The sequence below is a fragment of the Monodon monoceros genome, unplaced genomic scaffold, assembly GCF_005190385.1.
Source record: "Monodon monoceros isolate NGI ecotype Baffin Bay Population unplaced genomic scaffold, NGI_Narwhal_1 Super_Scaffold_12, whole genome shotgun sequence".
Taxonomy (NCBI): domain Eukaryota; kingdom Metazoa; phylum Chordata; class Mammalia; order Artiodactyla; family Monodontidae; genus Monodon; species Monodon monoceros.
The window spans coordinates 72,325,118-72,341,270 of NW_021703768.1; positions in this window are offsets into that span (position 1 = coordinate 72,325,118).

A 16,153-nucleotide genomic window follows, 5' to 3' on the forward strand; every position below is an offset into this window, starting at 1 on the left:
GCCATCCAGGAACCTCCACAGTGAGCCACAAGAAGAATCTAGGACCAACCTAGGAACAAATCCAATGCAGAATTTGACCCTGAAAGAGACCATCCACAATTCAAATCCAGAGTGGGGTCATGACATGAGAAAGGAAATATTTGAAATCTTGTAGTTGGTAATAACATGGAGCTGAATGGTATCTTAGTTTGGATTACAACACCAGCCAGCGGCTAGACAAATGTGAGAATGTGCCTATTTCTCAGACAGAAGGTACCCTGTTAATTCATAGTAAATTTTAAACAAAACAAAGCTGATGCAGCAAGATCAATAGAAGACAAAATCAAATTAAGGGCAAATAGCATTAATGGAGATAAAAAGGGAAGCTACATAATATTTCAACAATCCACCAATAGGATATTATAATTGATTCTACATACCTAAAAAGACAACTTTAAATAGATAAAAGAAAAACCTTACAGAATTACAAGAAAAATACTGACAAAACCTCAAAGTAAGATATTTTAGCATTTCGCTTTCTGAAACTGACAAAATAAACCAACAAAAAAAGTAAAAGAGATACATAAAATTTGGACAACACATTTAAATGTCTTTTTATTAGATAAATTTAGAATACTGTATTCCCCAAAGTATGAAAGATACATTCTTTTTAAGCACAGATAGCAACTTTTACACACATTGATCTAGTGTTAGGACACAAAAAAAATCTCAACAAATATAAAAAAAGTTATGACAATACAGACCATGTTATCTGACCATAGTTAAATAAGAAATGAATAATAAAAATACAATACAATATATGTTTGGAAATATTTCTAAATGGTGCTTAGGTTAAAGAATATATTTCTAAAAGAGCATAGTATAAAGAGCAAATTATAATGCTTTGATGAAAAAGTAAAGAGGAAAATAGAAAATATTTTAATTGAATGCCAATGAAAGAACTGCATTAAAAAAAAACTTGTGGAATGCATCTAATGCAAAATTAAGAGGTAAGTTTATAACATGAAATAGATTTGTTAAAAAATAAAAATGGTTCAGAAAAATTAGCATTGAACTTAGAAAACGAGCAAAGGAGCAGCAAAAAATGAAAGAAAGATATAGACAAAAATAATTAAGATACTAAAAGCTAATCAAAGAGAAAAATTATGGAAATTATCAACGAAAGTTGGTACATTAGAAAAACTAGTGGGAAACACTTATAAGACTAATCAAGAAAGACAGAAAAAGAGAACAAATTAAAAGTAATAGAAGTTTTGAAAAAATGAATATAATCACTGAGTCAAGATTTTTTAAAATCATAATGCTATAAATAAACATTTTAAAAATGTCAAAGAAACATTTACTTTTCTAGAAAAATATACATTATCAAAATTGACTAAAGAATAAATGAAAAATTAAAGGGGTTAAGAATATTCAAAAACATAAATCTTTGATCCAAAACCAGCTCCTATAAAAAATATATGAGCTAGAGACAATTTTAGAAATGATTCTAGCAATGACTGAAAAGCCTTCAATAAACAGACAATTCCTATCTTATGAAATCTGCTCAGGAGGCCTGAAAAGAATAAAAGCATTAAGTATGATTCTCAAACCAGACAAGACTATTTATGAAACTTGAAAAATAGATTCTAAAATTTGTATATAATATTAAAAAACTAAAATAACTATGGCAATCATGAAGAAGAAAGAGAAGAAACGGGAGGAGGAGGGGGGCTTTACTGGATAATGGAAGTGGCAACTTTATATACAGCTAAATATTTGCTCTTTGGTGAGAAAAGAACAGATTATTTAATACAAAGTGCTAAGTCATTTTGTTACTTATATGGAAAATAATTTCTTGTTTCTCTATGGATAGGAAAAACAAGTAGAATGAGGAAACTGGATTCCTCCACATACCACTTGCAAAATCAATTCCAGACAGCTTAAGAAACTATTTAGACAAAAGATAAAACTTCAAAACTTTCTGGGGAAAATTTTAGAGAACATTTTATGGCCTTATTAAAGAAAAATATGTCGTAAACAGCAAACATAAAAGCGGGGGGGGAAGCAACCTGATTATACTGAAGTTTAAAATTATGCAATGACAACAGATTCCATAAACCTAGCTAAAATACACATTCATTAATTTCAACACACATGCTTGGAAAAGGTAATTGTATCCTATACAACAAACAAAGTGAAAGTATCCAGAATATCTAAAATACAACAAATAAGAAAACTGCAATTACCAACTAGAAAAATGGGTAAAAATTATAAACATTCCCAGATGAGGAAAGCCCAATGGCCAATAAATATATGAACATATACTCAACCTCTTTCACTTGAATCAGGGAAACTCAAATTAAAAATAACATAACATTTTATCTATAAAATATTGACCAAAAAATATTAAATGCTAAGAATAGGTCAGAATGTGGTAAAAGAGGATCTAGTAAACAATTCAGGTACTAGTGTAAATTTGAAAAACAATTTGGCAATAGTCACTAAGTATATATTACATTAGGTCCCATAATTTCACTGTTAGACACATGTACTAGAAAGAAATCTAAATATATGTACAAGGAGACTTAAACAATGATGTTCATTGCAGCATTTTTTTTGTAATAGAGAAAAATTGAAAATAAGTTAATGTCCATCAGTAGGACAATGATATATATAAATGGTGGTACATTTCTAAATGGGTTACTATAAAAGGTTAAGGTTAATAAAATAGATCTACATGTATTAAAATGGATTTTGAAAATATAATGTTGGGAATTTACAGAATGATGCATATTGCATGATTCTATGTATAAAATATTTAAAAACACAAGCAATATTCTTTCTTTTCATAGATGCACACATAAATAGTAAAAGGAAAAGGGGGGTCAACATTTTTAGGAAGGATTCCAAGCTACTTCAAGAGAGTGGTGACAGGAGTGAGAAGGGAACAACAGCACTTGCAAGGACTGCAAAGGGGCCATCAGTTTTATCTCTAACTTTTTTTAATTCTGAAGGTAAAGTAGCAAAATACTAACATGCTTAAAATTTGGCTAGTAAGTATATGGGTATTCACTGCACGAATCTTTATAATTTTTTATGTTTACAGTATGTCATAACTTTTAAAAAGAGAGCAAGGAGATATAAATTGCCTCTGTCTTAAAACAATTCCCCTAGGGATTGATTCTCAAACCAAGGTACTCCTCACCCTGGGAGTACACAACACTGTTCTAGGGACTCGTCAAAGTCACATAAATAAGCCACATCTTCCAGGATCATCAATTTTGTTCAAGGACTGGGGAAATGGACATAGTTATAATAACAACAAATACAGATTTTCATGAGCGAGAGTTTGAGTTGCTTTTTATTTTCTCTAACCTTCACAGAGTTCTCTTCCATTCTACCCTTTCACCACTGACTTCCTCACTATCACCTACAGCTACCACTTCCTCACTATCACCTACAACTACCATTTCTGTATTTTTGCAGAAATATTTGAAAAGTACTCCCAGGGAGAAATTACATGATCCCAACCAATTTCCTCAACAAAAATAAGAATCTATACCAGGATGAAGAATCCACAAGGGAGGAAATAGACTCATATGAATTAACTCAACATTTGAACTCTTGTATTGACAAATCTCTTTCTTCACCTTCGTGATTTTCGTGTTTGGTGGAGACAGAGTACCCTGATAAATGCCAGTAAATTTCTTTGATGAATTGTGTTTTGGCACAATGCATTCATCCTATATTGAGGGACACTGTGCAAAGAATCTCACAAAATTCTAAGAACACTGCTCAAAATGTTCATGATACTATATGATGCCATTTTATGAACAACCTCAGAAGAAATTTCTCATCTTATTTTAAGGAAATTTTTGCTTCTTCTAAGTCATTGGCTTGTCATTATATTTTGAATAAAGTGAATTGTGGAACAGATCGCACTTCCCTTTTGACTTAGAGTGAAATGTGGCCTACCCAGGGCAAGTAATGCTGTGTGGTGCCTTTTTCCTTTTTTTTTTTTAAACATAATTTATGGTGTAGCTTTATGTCCTCACTTTATTTCTTCTTTAATGCCTAGTTTTAAATCTTGCCATTTTGTTTAATTGATATAATTCTATAAACTGTCTTACATCTTAAATTAACAATAGTAAATAGATAAATAGAAGCCTATAGGATAACAATATACACTTGGAGGTTTACCAACTGTAGATGTATTTCTCACTGCAAAATTAACTATTTGGGTTTTTCTTCATCAAGTAAATTTCTCAATTTTTATTCTAAAATTCAATGTTTTTTCTTTTTAATTTATTCTTGATTTTTTTTTTTTAATCTGACAGTAACTATACTTCTGAGCTTTCCTTTTGGTCAAGTGGACAATGTAGAAGATATTGATTTTCTACTCAGAAATTGTGAATTCACGCTGATTCTACCACAAATGAGTTATATAACTTTGATTATATCAGAGGGATTTTTATAAAGCATACTTTCATTGTCTGCAAAATGTGTCCACAGGGATTTTTTTAGTATGCAATTAGATAATGTATATAAACCATATTTTAAATCATGAAGTTGCCCAAAAATATAAATCGTAAGGAGGAAGGCAAGTACCCTAACTTTGACATATAAAAATCTACGTTTAAGTTCTGTTTCCATTATTTACTAGCTGTGAAGCCTTGGGCAAGTCTCTTAACATCTAAAACTTCCGAAAAGTGGGAGATAACAAACTACTTCAGAAATAACTGTGAGAATCAAATGGGGAATTACATAAAAGGGTCTTACAAAATATAAAACTCAATAAAAATAAACCACTATTTTTATAAATTATTCTTCATAGAATACAGGACTATTAATTTTATATTGTCAGAGCCTAAGACATTACCTAAAACAATTTCTATTCAATAATTAGGGTAAATTAAATGGAACTATTTTTTAGAATATACAATACTTCTGAAACAGGCCTAGATTTTTTCATATACATTTTATTTTGGAACTTTTTTTCTGAAATAACTGTTTGAAAAGAAAAAAAAATAACGAACTAACTAGGAGTTCCTAATTAAGTAAAACAATGGACTTTTCTGGTATTTTTCCCACTGCATTGATTGGTACATTAACTAAATTCCCAAATAATTTTAAAATCATTCTTTTCAGAATGCAAAAAAGACAAAATGCTGGGGCTTCCCTGGTGGCGCAGTGGTTGAGAGTCCGCCTGCCGATGCAGGGGACACGGGTTCGTGCCCTGGTCCAGGAAGATCCCACATGCCGCGGAGCGGCTGGGCCCGTGAGCCATGGCCACTGAGCCTGCGCGTCCAGAGCCTGTGCTCCACAATGGGAGAGGCCACAACAGTGAGAGGCCCGCGTACCGCAAAAAATAAATAAATAAAATAATAATAATAATAAAATATAAGTAACCTCTGTGTTGGAAATGGTATTTTGGAAATATCTCCCCATATATATTTCCTTTCAGTAAACCAGTTTATCCTCCTGCATATCATAGAACATTATCATCTACACATCTGACAAATATATGTACTCACGCTGAATTCATGTGTGTGTGTGTATATGTGTGTATGTGTATGTATTTATTATTTCTTACGGTGTGCCAGATAACCACTCTGGGGTTACAGCACTCAATGAAACAAAATCTCTACTCTCATAGAGATTACGTGCTGGTAGGGAGAGACTGATAATAGAAATATGTATGTAAGTAAAACGTAATATTCAGATGGGTGGTACTGTGAAGAAATAAATAAGAATAAAGGGAACAAAGAGTTGAATGTATTGGGGTAAGAGTCCCCATTTTACCTAAAGTGAAAGGAAAAGAGTCTATGACGTGATAATATCTGAGCAGAGACCTAAATAAAAATGAGGGAGCAAGAAATGCTGATACCTGGTATATGTGAATATTCAGACACAGAGAACAGTAAGTGAAAGGCCCTGAGGCTGGAGTCCCTTCATATTTTCAAGAAATAATGAGGAAGTCCATGTACCTGGAGCAGAATGAGCGAGAGGAAAATTAGTAGGAGATGATGTCAGAGAGACATTGAGGGCTGAGTTCCCATGAGGCTGGATGGGACTGTAAGGATTGGGGAGTTGTATTCTGAATTAGGGAAAATAGGAAGAATGCACTGAAACTGAAAAGGAGTATATGACTATGATTGTGAATTTTATGTGTCAACTTGACAGGATCATGTGGAGCCCAGATATTTTGTTAAACATTATTTTTGGATGTGCCTGTGAGGGTATTTCTAGATGAGATTAACATTTGAATCTGCTGGATTTAGAACAGATCGTGCTCCCCGATGTGGGTGGGCATCATCCAAACCATTCAGGGCCTGAATAGAACAAAAAGGTAGAGGAAGGGAGAATTCATTCTCTTAGCCTGCCTAACTTAGTTGGGACATCAGTCTTCTCCTGCCCTTGGACTGGGACTTATACTATCATCTCGCCAACTCTCAAGTCTTTGGAATTGAACTAGAACTTATGCCATCAGTTCTCCTGGTTCTCAGGCCTTTGGACAAGGACTGGAACTACATCATCAGCTTCCATGGGTCTCTACCTTGCAGATGGCAGACGACGGGACTTCTTAGCTTCATACTCATACGTGTCAATTGCTTATAATAAATCTCTTTTTAGATATAGAAAGATGGATGGATAGCTAGACAGAAACAGAGATGGAGAAAGAGATAAAGCAAGAGAGGGAGAGATTCTATTGGTTCTGTTTCTCTGGAGAATCCTAATTCAGTGACTTACAGTAAATTTCTCCCATATATGAAGAGAAAGTAGAAAGCCCTTTCCTGGTGCCCCTAGTGGAGTGAGGATCAAGGTGAGATCCAGAGGTAGAGCAGAAAGGGGCCAAACTTGAGAAGGAGTCTATAGAAACTCTAAATATCTATGAGGAAATTTGGGAACATTATAGCAAGGGTCCTCTTTCTCCAAAGCCTGAGAGAAGTTGCAAGATTCTAAGAATAGTTTTGGAAAAGGGAAGAAGAGGGAGGTACAGGGAGGTGACTAGAGATGTGAACGTGAGACAGTGCTCCTAGTTAGCCATGGTCTGTGTGTAGGGGCTTAGTAAGAGGTTACGGAGGTTCTGAGGGGACTAGTTAAATAACAGAGGCCTGGGACCAAGATCAAGACATTTTAGTGAGATGTTAGTATGCTGCATGCAAATATCTGGAACCACGGACTTCAGTTGTTGCCTTCATGACAACCACAGAGGCCAGATGGAACTAGTCACACTATTCTCACTGCCACCATTCTACCCAGATACTATCTGGGGATGGAAGAAGAAATCCAAAGGACTAGCATTTTTATAAAAGAGGCTGACTTCAATATGAAGAGGCTAGGAGACCACTGATTATCGAGGTTTCTTTCTACCCCGACCTCCCTGCACACCACTCAGTAATGGAGGAGGTCATGAGAAAGATTAGTTACTTATAGACTGCCCCTTCAATTGCAATTTATAAATTGTGACCCTGCTACATAACCACATTTTGGAAATCCAGTTTCATACACTGTCTATCAAAGATCTGTGCCATACATTAAAATGAATTTTCCCACTCTGTATGAGCAGTTATGTAACCAATAACATCTGGCTAAAAAATAACAATGTTGGGCTTCCCTGGTGGCGCAGTGGTTGAGAGTCCGCCTGCCGATGCAGGGGACACGGGTTCGGGCCCCGGTCCGGGAAGATCCCACATGCCACGGAGTGGCTGGGCCCATGAGCCATGGCCGCTGAGCCTGTGCATCCGGAGCCTGTGCTCCCAACGGGAGAGGCCACAACAGTGAGAGACCCGCAAAAAAAAAAGTTTTATATTAGCTTGACTTTATAATAAAATCTAATTTAATTGTTTGAAAGTTTGGTGGAGCATCTACCACATAAAATCTACTTATTAGGCAAAATCTGTTGCTGTTAGTCATTTCCTAAAGTGCCCAACATTCTCCCCTCGCCCCGACTTACTGAATAGGTCCTAAAAGCATGAGCTTTAGTAGCCCGGTAAGACATTTTTAAATGTCTTAACTGAACTGCTCCTAAGATTTACTATCTGTACTCAACTGAAGACAAAATACTACTGGATCAGAGGCTAAGTGAGGAACTTTTTCATCTTCTTCCTCTCCATTTAAGCTCAAGTCAGATATTATTTTGAAAGGAATATTTATTTGGATAAAATCAGAAAACCAGCCTAAACATGGTCCTTCTCATGTTGTTATTCTGAAACTTCCATTGCTATTTTTGTATGCATTTTTCTTTCCCTCTTCCTTACAATCCTTATAACTTTATCCTCACTGGGGCTCTTCTGTGTTAAAGCAGATAAGCAAAAGTGAGTCCTTATATTAGCCAGAAGGCAGTAGGCATGAGAAGAAAAACGAAGTGGTGGTCACAATCGAAGGACATGCTTTTCAAAAGTGGTTCAGACATGTCAGAAATCTTACTCATCTCCTTTCATATCTGCTAGTATGACCACCTTATTCTTCTTTTTCAGATTGCCTTTGGGGTTATCTGCTGTTTGAGTGTCATTACAAAAGTCAGTTCTGCTCAGGATCCTGGCAAATAATTTATCCCTGTGTCCTTAGTTTAACTCCCCATTGCTTCTTCGCAGCACTGCACTCTGGGTCTTAACCATACATCATGTAATAGTAGCTGGGTGCCTCCCTGCATCACTTTCTCTCTGATCATGAATACCAGTGTTATGCAAATGCCACATGCGTGTCTCAGGTTATGTGGTTTTGCTGTGAAATCTAATCAAATACCGAGCCCCTTGTGGGGAGTAAAATAAGGCATCCTCAGAAAGTGTTATCTCTAGCGTTTATTACATTGGCATTACCATTCACTTAACAAAATATAATTTCAAAAAAGAACTGTATTTTATAGATATCTTACAAATAAATCCATACTTTTTAAATAACATGCTGTTTAACTCTGTCTGGAATCTTACCTTCTGCCCCCAAATTTTACAGCTTAGTTTTCCAGTGTCTAAGTATTTGCCTTACCTTTGAATAATACAGTTTAATCAGATTTTCTAAAGCTTTTACTAGATTATTTTAAAGTGGTATAAATAATGTAAGTAAGCCTAATTTCATATTAGATACCTTCTGTGACGGCTCACGCAGCTCAAGTTTTTTTTTTCCTTTTTCTTTTTTTTTTTAATTAAGGCGATTCCGGCAGTCATTTCTGACTTCTGTGGCATCTTTCTGCAAATCCTATCCACTTTACTGCTATACTGAGGTTCATTTGTGTCATTCAAATCTTTGCTCTTTAAATATCCACTTATAAATTTATTATGGCAACACATTCATATCTTTACATTTAATCTGAAATTTCGATAACAAGCAGGAGACGGAATAAATGAGTAGCAGACACACTTGACAAAATTAAAACGCTTTCCTGTCAGTGCCCATATGAACTATTACAATGACAGAATAGCATTTTAATTTTGTCTAGTTCTTCTTTCTCCTTTTCACTCTTCATTTCTCCTTCTCTGGCTTTCTGTGGAAGCTTTGATAAAAGATCTAGACTTTAAGTGCCCAACATCCTCACAAAAATGTCGGAGGATGTTTTAAAATCATGGATTTTTGAATGACAGAGATGAACATCGCTGCAGCACTGCTGCAGTGGGGAATTTATCATTTTGTTAATTAAGAAGGGTTTTCCAATAGTCACTCCAGAAATTGCCTCTGGAATATCATTAATTAACAATCCCACTTCCACCACGGGAGGGAGGGGGAAGGCCAAGCAGCAAAGCTGACAAGAAGAGTAACTATTAAAATACACACATATATATTTGAAAAGCACCAGACAAATTTGGAAAGGAGGAGGAGAATTATTTAAAGCTGGTATTATAGGATCAACAGAGTTAACAAAAAATCCAATTTGTAGCATGAAAGCTATCTCGGTTCACAGGCCTTGTGCTAGTCTCTAAATAAAGTCAACAGTTTAGAAACTCTTTATCTGAACTAAATAATTTACCGTTTTGTTTGGAATTTGAGGTTTGTTGCTTTTCTCTTTTCCAGGATGACTGTTTCCTTTCTAGGGAAGAAGAAAACAAGTCTTTTTTTTCCAGTTTTCTTATTTGTTGAGTATCCAGGTAACAAACTACTTAAAATCAACCAAACAAAACTTGATAATTGGCCCAATCCCCATCTGAGCCACAGAAGAATGTAACTATGGCAACCTGTCATTTAGAGCAGACCACATCTCCTGTACCTTTCAGGATTTAAGTATGTGAGAATCTACCCCTTCCTAAGTGGAATTATCATGCCGGGAACATTTTGTTCTTTACTGTAAAGGAAGTATGAAGCCAGGATCCTAAATAGTTCTCAACAAAGTGTTCAGGTGAAAGAGAGGTTCAGTAGCTGTGAAAGATACATACTCTAATCTTAAGTTCTTTCTCATAAGGAACAAACAAGAAGTGGACTTTATGAAAGGTCAATAATTAAAGCCACAATGACTGCAGCAGGGTAGCTTGCTGAAACCTTAGTTTCCAAAATAAGAAGTTTTATGGTTAGAAAGTAGCAGCCTGACTGCAGAAACAGACCATCCAGAATTTAAAGGAGTTTGATCTTTACAACAGTCACATTTAGCATGTATCAGTAAGTACTATTCATCTCTCTTTTTTGTTGTTGCTGTCCTTTGGCAATCAAGCCTTAAAACAGGACTTCAGCTACCTGGATTTTATAATACATGGGAACAGTATTTTTACTTCTAGTGAGAGCGCTTAACCTGGCCAGGAATAATCTCATAGACTCTTAAACATCAGTTGTCCCAAACTGGAAAAGAAGCTTGAAAAGTGATCCCTTATAGTAAGTAGACCAAGCCTTTTTTCTTAACCATTAAAGTACTGTTAGTCATGATTAAAATCTGTGATCAGCTTCAATTCTATAAATGAAACTGGCAGCCAACGTCTGCATTTCCACTAGAATAATTTTTTTAATAGATCTTTATTGGAGTATAATTGTTTCACAATACTGTGTTAGTTTCTGTTGTACACCAAAGTGAATCAGCCATGTGCATACGTATGTCCCCATATCCCCTCCCTCTTGAGCCTCCCTCCCACCCTCCCTATCCCACCGCTCTAGGTCATCGCAAAGCAGCGAGCTGATCTCCCTGTGCTACGCTGCTGCTTCCCACTAGCTATCATTCAGTAGTGTATATATGTCGATGCTACTCTCACTCCACTAGAATAATTTTAGAGAGTATGAACATAAAAAGAGTGAATATCTCAAGTTGTGAGGCTAGCAGGAATGAAGTAATTTTGTTACAGCTGGGTATACTCTCTTTGCAGTCTCTACATCAAGGGGGCTATAATGGGTATCCGAAGAAAAATCAAGGGTGGATTTTGTCCTTCACATTGAACATGCCGTCAGCAGATTTATATTTCTACCTCACTGGTATATGGGGATCACTGTGAATGCAGCTAATACTTTTTTCTATATACAATATCGAAGCCATCTGTGATAATTCTCCAATTCCTATTCATCTCAATTCCTATTCAGGTCAACAAATGTGTACTGAGCACCTATTGTGTGATGGGTACTTTGCTAAATGCGGTGAGGCATGCGAAGGAGTAGTCGATTTTCTATGAAGCTAAGTAACTTTAGGGCTCCTCCCACCCTCTTGCAAGGACCTGGCAGGGATGCTGGCAATTTTTTAATTTATAATTTTTTATTATTTTCCTTTTAAAATTCTTCTAAAATTGTATGAGCTTCAGGCTCCACAAAACCTAGATATGCCTCTCCATCATGTTCCACTGAAGTTCAATGGAAGCATCTTACGACTCAGGTGTTTTTCTGTGAGGATCTATTGCAAGAAGAGCTGTGAGAAATGACTGACAGTGCTGCTAGAGGTTTGAAGATTTTTCAAGGGAAAGAAGAAATGTGGCCTGGGCAATATAGTGATGAAAACTATAATAATTCAAAGGGTTCTCTGTTTTACTGTTTGGGGCATCTTTATTTTAAATTGTTTTTAATATGTGAAAAGTTCCTAGCATTAAGTTAAAGAAACCATTTGGGAAATTCTCTTTTGCTAGCAAATGTATGAAGTCTAAAGTAAAAGAACGTAAAAGGAATAATATATAATTTATGTAATACATAGGCAATTACAATCTTAATAACTACCACTTATTTTGTGTTGAGCAGTATGCAAAAAAATTTATGTACATTGAAATCTAGCAGAACCCTGCAGGGCCCCCCGCCCCAAGTAAAAAAACTGAGCAGTTAATGATTAGGACAATAGAGTCACAGACTCAGTGTCTGGTGCACACTCCTGAGTTGCTGTACAGATACTGTAACTGCCACCAAAGGAAAAAAGAAACCAACTGCATGATGACCAGACCATAGCCATGCCATAAGCTGCTCCACTTGAGCAGTACTGAATCTACGGCTCACACAATTCCAAGAACTGGTCTCAAGAGAACGAGGTTAACACTATTTATTGCTCATAATAATCTATATCTTTGTGAGTATCAAAATAACTGTAGCTTGCTCTCCCCATATATGTAAGTGAACAACTAAAATTGTCAGCAAAGAGATGCTACAGACCCATGTTGAAACCTTCCGCCCTGAGAATACAGCACCCTATGTCAGCATGAAGAAGTTACAGAAGATGGACCTTCGCCCCTAATCCCATAGAAATGGAATGATGTTCTGTCAGGTGGGGATCTGTAAGCAGCTTTTAGCAGGAAAGAGCTCTTTGCAGGAGGCACCCTTTTGTCTTAACCTTAAACCTGGCACTCCCATGCTCAACTCATCTCTGGCCCAAGCACACTTTTCAAATCTTTTAATCACACAATACTTTGCCTAACTTGTCTGCTCTTTCCGTTGATCAAAGAAATAGACATGAAGAATACGTAATTAACTGACCAGATCTCTTCCATAGCGCCCCCTTCAGTAATCTCCTGAACAAACTGTGTGACCAAACCGTGTGAACAAGATAACTTCCAGAGGAAGATCACGAGGAGTTGACAAGCCTGCACACAGTGGGGGATGGTGACAGTTTTGACCCCCTATCTCAGTGAATAACTGAGATGACTTCTCTGTTTCCCTTTCAAAGTTTCATGGCTGAGCTGAATCTTCAGAGGTGGTTTTGGGGGGACGCTGAGTCCACCATCTCCCCAGATTGCCAGCGTTCTGATTAAAAGCACCTTTCCTTTCTAGCATTTGTGAATATTGATTTTGTAAGCCGTGAGCAGCAGGACCCCCCATCTGACAAGACATTAATCCTCATAATAAACCTGGGAGGTAGATACTATTATTACCTCCATTTTACAGAGGACTGGAGAGAGTAACAACATTCCTAAAGTTATAACATTTGTAACCATTTAAAATCTCATTAGAAAAAAACGATTAAGTCACTATTTCATAACAATAAATATAGGCACTGTTACAGAATCTCGATTTGAAATTTTAAATTAGTAAGACCTCCCTTAAAAGAATTTGACAATATGAATTTTTTAACTATAAAATTTTCATTCCTTTAAACCAATAATTCCATTTCTAAAGAAATCATCTGAAATTAGGGAAAGATTTATATCTAAAAATGTTTTCAGTATCATTTGTAATAAGAAATCACAAATATTTAAAAGTAAAGATACATAATTATAGTGGAATTTATGTTAGAATTGATGTAGAGCCATTAAAAGTTCTGTTTAAAATTTTACCTAACATTATGATATAAAAGTATTAAACACATAAAAATGCATTTAAAAAAAAAGACTGCAAGAACAATATGCCAAACTGTAACAGTTGTTTGAGATTATGGCCACCAGGTGGAAAGGTTTTATATGCAATTGAAGGTATGAGACTGAAACTGGGTGATAAGACATATCTGAAGCTCCAAAGAAGAATCATCAAAATAATAATGAAAGTCAAAGTAAACCAGACAGCATTAGATGAGATTAAACTTTCTGAAGCTTTTCTGGACCTTTGAAATCTTTTAAGTTTGAATTCTGTTTATAATAAAAGGATTTTTTTTTTAATGGGGAAATCACTGAAAACTGAAGATGTTGAAGAGGATTTAAAGAGGGAGGGAAACTTCACTTGGATCTGGAAATATCAACAAGATTTATATGAGGAAAGAGGAAAAGGCAATCCAGGGCCAGTACCAGAAGGAGCAAAAGCTTGGAGTAGTGAATGTGCAGGCTGCATCATTTGGAAATGTCTTAATTTGATGGAATGCAGGATTCCCTTAAGAAAGATAAAAAATACATTTTAACTATTAGTGTGAAACCAAATTATTATGCAATTTGGTGCCATCTTGAGGAGTGTGAAAGTTACCTAGTAATAAGTTTTGGATCAATATAGGCTATCAAACCAAGGACTGGTGTGTAAAATGGCCCTGTAGGAAGATGAGTGGATGGGCTGTATGTAGATGAGACAGGAACCCTGGAAGACTGAATGCAGGCAGCACTCTGCTATAAAGCAAATGATGATTAGCTATGAAAGTAGTTCATTCACAGTGGTAACGGCAAGGAATGCACAGACCTCAAAAAAAGTTTAGCGGAAGAATCAACAGGATTTGATGAACACGAAAGTATGAGTAAAATCAATGGGAAGGTATAGATATTTCAGAGACTCTGAGTTCCAGTGACATCAATGGTACACATTTTTTTTTTTTAAAGGAGAAAGGCACAGCTTATTGGAAAGAAAATGATCTCAAATTTTAATATGTTTAGTTTGAGGCAGTCCACCAAGGGAACAAGTCCCAAAAGCAGTTGGGATATAGACCTCAGAAGCTGGGAACATGAAGCAAAAGTGTCTCTTAGGACTCAAACAAAGCTATGAGCCAGAAGAGAAGAAAAAAATAATCAGCTCTGCCTAGTACCATGAGAGGGTGTTAGCAGTTACTCATTTTAAGTGTCACTTTGCAAACAGACTTAAACCAACCTTTTGGAACCTAACCACATTATAAATAGAAGAAGTTCTGTAAAGAGAAGGGCCATCAACATGGAAGGGAAAGTCAAAACCATGAGTCATCGTTGATCCAGGGAAAACACACAAGAAGGAGAGGGGAATGGCAAAGAATTAAACTCTGGGAATGTTCATAGATAAGAAAAAAAGAAAGAATAATTTAATTCCAAAACACAGTGCCTTCAACTATTTAAAACTATGAGAAGTGAGGCCAAATTTGTTCTTCAGCTCAGATGTGGACAACACATTGAAATCCTAGAAAGAAAAAGCCAGAGGGAAACAAAAAACACACTTTTCTAGTCAGAATTCAGAGTACATCGTTTACTGAAAAACAAGAAGAAAACTCTCAAAATCAACCAGTATGACTGCATGTTTCACAAGAAATCTATTACTCAAAAATTCTCCAGGGAATATAAGAAGCATATACATTTTATTTTCAAATTCAGACTAAAGAATATATTAAGAGATTAAGACTAAAGAATATATTTACCTGGGAAGCAGCCCAATTAACTGAATTAACCTGTAATGTTGAAATTGAAATGCTTACATTTTCCTGCTAAAAACACACACGTAAATCAAAAGGACATTAAAAATAACTACCTACATAAACTATCCAAATTCCAAATCCTTTTATATGTGTTTTTGTCAGACAGCAAATACAGTGACCTGCTTTCTGTGTCACGGTTTCTTCCCTATCCATGATTTTAGAGCCACTATACTCTTTCTCATAGAATCTCACATTTATGGTTTCTCAAGTACAATTTCACTCGAATTAAAGCAAATATGTTCTTTCTCCTGATGGCCAAATCCCAAGAGGCTTATTAGTTAAACTGAAGCTGGACAGAGGTATCAAGTCTCAAGAGCACTTATTGCGAGTCTGGGCATGTCCTGTCGCCAGGGTTATAGTAAAACACAGCACCATCCATGGAGGTAAGAGATAGTAAGTCAAGATGTTAAACTTGCTTTAATGTGGAACCAAAAAAAAAAGCTCTATTAACATATTTTTATTTGAATTTAACAATTGCCCACTTTTTGGGTATTTTTTCAAGTCATAGTTTTAAGAAATAAAGCAACGCAGATAAGGTTCTCTATATCCACCCTTACTCCCATTTCACTACTTCCCTGCCTAAAACCAAACTCTATAGACGGATTTTCTACTTCAAAAAACTTTAGTAAAATACTCAACCTCACTAGTAACCAGGAAACTGCAAAGTTAGATAATAACAATTTACATTCATCAAACTGGCAAGAAATTATAAAGTCTCACAAT